The 5,642-nt window shown below is 43.1% G+C and overlaps 2 long non-coding RNA genes across 5 annotated transcripts; both read right to left on the bottom strand.

Moving 5' to 3' along the window:
• Positions 1-476: 476 nt before the first annotated feature.
• LOC120954792 (uncharacterized) lies at positions 477-1,270 on the bottom strand. 3 transcript variants are annotated; one of them, XR_005751733.2, is made up of 3 exons: positions 1,038-1,270; positions 869-972; positions 477-787 (listed from the first exon to the last, which is right to left on the bottom strand). It is a non-coding gene; the product is annotated as an uncharacterized LOC120954792 (long non-coding RNA). The 3 variants fall into 3 exon arrangements; XR_005751734.2 differs by having other exon boundaries at positions 869-966; positions 1,038-1,269; XR_007452703.1 differs by lacking the exon at positions 1,038-1,270 and having other exon boundaries at positions 869-1,031.
• Positions 1,271-4,523: 3,253 nt separating this feature from the next.
• LOC125907488 (uncharacterized) lies at positions 4,524-5,642 on the bottom strand. 2 transcript variants are annotated; one of them, XR_007452704.1, is made up of 3 exons: positions 5,221-5,642; positions 5,028-5,130; positions 4,524-4,949 (listed from the first exon to the last, which is right to left on the bottom strand). It is a non-coding gene; the product is annotated as an uncharacterized LOC125907488 (long non-coding RNA). The 2 variants fall into 2 exon arrangements; XR_007452705.1 differs by having other exon boundaries at positions 5,028-5,124; positions 5,221-5,641.

Here is a 5,642-nt window from a genome sequence, read left to right as displayed (position 1 = left end):
CCAGCTGCCGACTAGCGGCTCCGGACGGCTCCGGACGGCTCCGGACGGCTCCGGACGGCTCCGAACGGCTCCGACGGCTCCGACGGCTCCGGACGGCTCCGGACGGCTCCGGACGACTCCGGACGGCTCCGACAGCTCCGGACGGCTCCGGACGGCTCCGGACGGCTCCGACGGCTCCGGGCGGAATCGACGATTTGAATTTTTCGGAATCGGAGCCGGAGTAGCAATGCTCGGAAGCGATTCCGAGCCGTGGGTGCGATTCCGGTTACCCATCACTAGTACACATATGGCCCCACTTACGTACCCACTTGCAGTAGAAGTGTAAATGTGGTTTCACGCACACATAGACACATTCGACCCGAACGATCGCGTTCACACATACTATAACGCTCCGATTTATTCTGCATCTCACGCATACCAATGTGTTTGCTCCACCCCCTTTTCGGATTGCTTATAGAAATGATGAGGCACACATGTTTACTTTTGCTGTATGCACACATTCGCATGCGGTTTATTCCACACTTTTTCTTTCCCTTCCAACACGTGCTTTGGCATACTCACACTGTGGAGACGGCAGAACGGTCTCCCCCTTCCAAATTTACCGTTCTTCCTCCTCTCGATCTTTTTTCTTCTTACCGCGTACGGGGTACCATCAGAGCTGCGCGCTGGCTTTAGTTTTTTCTCCTCTCGTTCTTCCTTTCTCCTACCGCTCCCGGGGGCTGCGCGCGTTTCGACAGGTTCTTAGCGCAATCCAGTGCGTTGTTTTGTGGCTGAGTTGTGCTGAACGCTGTCAATAAAAATGAACCACTAATTAATGCATGTAGTACGTATTACATAGTTTTACGTATATGATGAGAGCAACACTTACCTTAATATTTTAAAACTGGAAAACAATTTCTTTCCGTCACCCACTTTGAAGATTGTTGATGATGCCAACAGGTAGGCGTTGATGAATGGCGCATGCACCTGTAACTTTGAAGACGATAAGCATTAGTTGAATTAGTACATTGAAGCACATATGAGATCAAGAAACTTACCTCAACAAGTTAGCTAAGATAAATCATTCCACAATGCAAGAAGAAGCAACACTGCGCAAAATGTAAACAACGAAAGTAGGGGACACAAGAAATCGCACATCACTCCCGCACATCCTTCCACAACGAAAGTTCTGGACAGACTGAGGATGCCTAACACCCGGATGAGTGCGATAGCAGAAAAAATCATGGTAGATTGAGAGCGGCGGTTTGCTATCCAAAATCTAGAGAGAGAAGACAGGGCATCTCGCTTTGGCACACAGAAAAATCTCTGAAAAACTTCGGCTCTGCTACTTGGGGCCTCCACGAGCCTTCTCACGCTCGAATGCAGAACCGATTATGACTTCGGCTGTTTTGGACCACACGAGAAGGCGCTCGCCATGGACACAGGTAATTCTGCACTTCCCTGATCACGGGCGTATAAATTACGGGTCACTCGAGGAGCTCGAGGTAGAACACGTCTGCACTCTTCAGCTGTCACGAGAAGATTGAGGTAATTTTAGTTGTTTTAGTGTTAAATATGGTAAATTAATTGACACGTTTTATAAAATTTGGTTTATGACAAAAAACTATAAAGAACGTGTCTTTATTCCGATAACGATAGAAAAAGGGCGATGGCGTACCTCACATCTGTACTTATACCCTTCGCACTATAATCGTCTTCGCTTCGGCTTCGTGTTGCGATCGCGCGAGTCGACCTGCGAGTCGATGTTGGCTCATGCAGCAGAAAGCGTTAGGGCATTATTACACTATAATAATTTCAATTTAAATATTACTGTAACTAAATTTAAATGTTTAAAGCCTTATTCATATATACAGCTTATAAAGTTATCTTAGGATTATACTTTTTTTTGCACGTGGGATGCGATTTCAATAAATAAATTAATCAAACTTGTTTTAAAAATCTGTGCTTACCTTGTGAGAAAGGAAACTCCTGTGTTGCAACTGAGAGGGATTTGTCGCTGGGCAAAATAAAAATACTGAATATAATAACTGCTTCCTCGTTTAAGTTATCGTTCGAGCGAACGATATGTATAAGTCTTATTGGGTTATCATCTGCTATATGCTCTTGTGGATAACGCTCAAGACAAAACCATGTGCTGAAAGTTAATCCATTAGGTGATGGAAATGATCTATCACCAGATCCGATGCCTCCGCCAACCGCAGGTTCCATTGGGGATCGAGAGAAAATACTTTTGTTGATATTAGAATGAAAACCAGTGAGTGACCCTACACTCATTCCAGTTATACTGGTTCTGCTAGTACTCTGCGCTGTCGCTACTGGAGTAATCAGGCGCTGAAGTGTTTTTGATTGATATTGTAGATGACTTGGCGCAATGTTCGGAAAGTATAAACATGCAAATCCTTCGCTTGACATGTCCATTTCGATGAATGATGGCATTGTGGATGATAATTGGCTTCTAAAATCACGTGGCGTTGTAATCGACACAAGCGTTTTTACACGAGTTAGTGGCACAGGAAGTATATTTTTTTCAAATTGGTCGGTGTAATTTTCATTACAACATTTAAGACCCAAACGAAGAAAATTTCGCAATTCCTTAGTCATTAATTTCTGGACAGCTAAGCGTTCGAAGATGTAGTGCAGCGATGCGTGAAGGGGATGTTGCTCATTGATCAATAATTCCTTGCAATAGCAGACAATATATTCATTTAATCCGTTTTCACACATAATCTGTTGATTACGTTCAGTACGAACTAACGATTTAATTACATCGGCTAAAAAAACCTGTAGTGCGATTGCGCTTCTAGTGAAACTTCTCCAACATATTGTTTGATCACCGAGATCTGACGAATTGGGCTTTCCAATCGATGGTAGTAGTTTCAGCATGCATAAAATTACTGAAGGATGCACAATTAAACTATCATTCATATTAGAGGTTGCTATGGGCGATGAGACAATGTCGGAACAGATTGATTCCTACAAAGAAATGATTGAAAAAAAATCATTACTAAATCATGTAAATATACTGAAAGAGAACAAATATTAAATAAATACAACACGCTTAAAACGCATTAAGAACAACAACAAATATAAAACCAGGAGGCTGCTCTTTTCATTAAAACACCAACTATAATGATAGAGGTCAATATAAAACAAACATTTACAATACATTACTTACATTTTCATGGTCTTATTTTTGTTTGTTTTTAGTTAAAATGGCATATGTAACCAATTTGTTTATTATTTATGTTATGTACTCTTTCATTTCGTTCGATATATCGTTTATGAGAATCATCCTATTACATATTCTTCTAATTCTTATTTGGCAGAACAACCGTTGTCGGCCAAGGCCTGCCCGTACCACTAATTGGGCTTGGCTTTCAATTACCTATTGGTTACACAAAGCAGGGTAGTCAGTCCTAGGGTCCATTCGGAGTTTGGACCCATGTCGGGCATGTTGTTGAGTCCTCCGAGATGACGAATGCCCTACACATAAGTCATGGGAAATATGATTCTTTACAGAGATCAGGTGCGGTGATTCTTTCGTACGCTCGAGGCGCGGTATGTTTTCCAATGTCCATTTTATGCTGCTAAAATTTCCCCAGCTCTTCATTACAAACCAAAATATATGCTCGCATAAAAAAGATCATTCAAAATTAGTTCTTCTTCTTCTTGTTCTTTGGCTCAACAACCGTTGTCGGTCAAGGCCTGCCTGTACTACCACTTGTGGGGGTTGGCTTTCAGTGACTAATTGATTTCCCCCCATAGCAGGATAGTCAATCCTACGTATGGCGGCACGGTCTATTTGGGGATTGAACCTATGACGGGCATGTTGTTGAGTCGTACGAGTTGACGACTGTACTACGAGACCGGCTTAAGGTCAAAATTAGTTATCGCGAGAAAAAAGATTCCAATTCTATAACATTGTCGGGCTTATACGGAATTCAAATAGCTGCGTGGAAAAATTTAAAATATTTTTTACGTGGTTAAGTTTAACTAAAATAAGAGTTTCATATTTATCAAAAATCACAAGCTACTATCGACGCATCACATTACCTATTCGAAACACACGTAAAAAAACGTAGAGCGTGAGTACGTATCCATCGTACGTGCAAAACACGCAAGGAAAAACATCCTGGCTTGCAAGCACACTGCTTGTCCAACATACTAGTGATGCGCGTTGCGTTTCGAATCTGCCAGGTGCGATCCGTTCCAGCATGCAAGCATCCGGACCGCGATCCTTATTTTTAACCCAAGCAGGTTCAAACTGAACCTGTTGCTACCACCGTTCTTTGCGATCCGACCTGAACCGGCTGTTATCAACGATCTTTTCGATCCGATCTGAACCGGCTGCTCTCAGCGTTCTTTGTGATCCGTGCTGGGCCGGTTGCTCTCAGTGCTTATTGCGATTCGGTGTAGAACGCACGACATTCTACTCTCTTTGTATTGATGAGCCGGTTTTCCGGTTCAATTTAAACCTCCCAGATAGCAAAGCCGAAGACCTTTGTATGGGAGCCATGGCGCTGATCAAGGCTCACTTTTTCGCGCGCATAAAGCAAAAAGTGCGCGAAGGCGAAAAAAACCCGAAAGCGCTTCGTGTCCTCTCTCGTGTTTCTAGTTTTATTCTCTCTCGCATGTCATCACTCTCTCCCAGTTTTTCGGATTGAAATGAGAATTCACTCTCTTGATTTGGTTGCGGCAGTCTAGCTGCTTCACACTCTTTATTCTCTTCTTTTTGCAGTTCCCACAAGAGGATTCACACATGTGTTCTCACATACTTACATACACACACACGGTGGTTGGAAGCCTGGTGCGGCTGTTTCCAATTCTGCCTTTTCTTCTTCCCTCTTCACACCGCGCTGGAGCCCATGGTGGTGCGCGTGTTCAGCCTGCTTGGTTCAGGAAAGATGTCATCAGATTTGGCGCGCCTCAACCGCGGTGTTGTATGAAGGCTGTTGATGAAAATACACAATTAATAGACACACTTTGTTAAAAAGATTACACTTCATTTAAAGATGTAACAAACTTACCTTTGTGCTTGAGGATCAATTGAAACTTGAACGCCTGTGCACACAGTGTCACACTTTTTAAGTAGTTTGAGGAACAGCTAGCGGTAGCAGCACACATCTGAAACTTGTAATGTGCAAAACATTGCATATTAGAATAATATTAGAATTAGAATAAATGTCACATAGCACTAGACACTTAGAAAAGGACACTTACCCAAACAATTAGATGATAAAAATTCGTCGTCCGATGAAGCAGAAAGAACACCGCGGATGGCGCAGTATGGAAAGTGTTTCACGCAGGAAAAATAGTTCACGCAGCACACAAACACACACTCTCACATCCACGGTTCAGAGCACAGTGAAGTCGCTCTTTGGCTTGGATGGAAAAGAGCAAACACCCTGATGAGTGCGATGGAAGAAAATGACGTGTGTTCAACAGGGATGGGTAGAATCCAACACACGAAGTGTGCAGGAGAATTCTCTTCGTGTGGCAAGAGAGAATTGACAAACACCCTGATGAGCGAGAACGCAACAAACGTTGTAGAATGTAGAAACGGGATAGGAATAGTAAGCGAAGGCAGTTTGTGGACATGAGGGGGTTGAAACTGGGAGAAAAAAGCTTCGGTTGCTACTTGG

The sequence above is a fragment of the Anopheles coluzzii genome, chromosome 3, assembly GCF_943734685.1.
Source record: "Anopheles coluzzii chromosome 3, AcolN3, whole genome shotgun sequence".
Classification (NCBI taxonomy): Eukaryota; Metazoa; Arthropoda; class Insecta; order Diptera; family Culicidae; genus Anopheles; species Anopheles coluzzii.
This window is presented reverse-complemented; position numbering and strand designations above follow the sequence as displayed.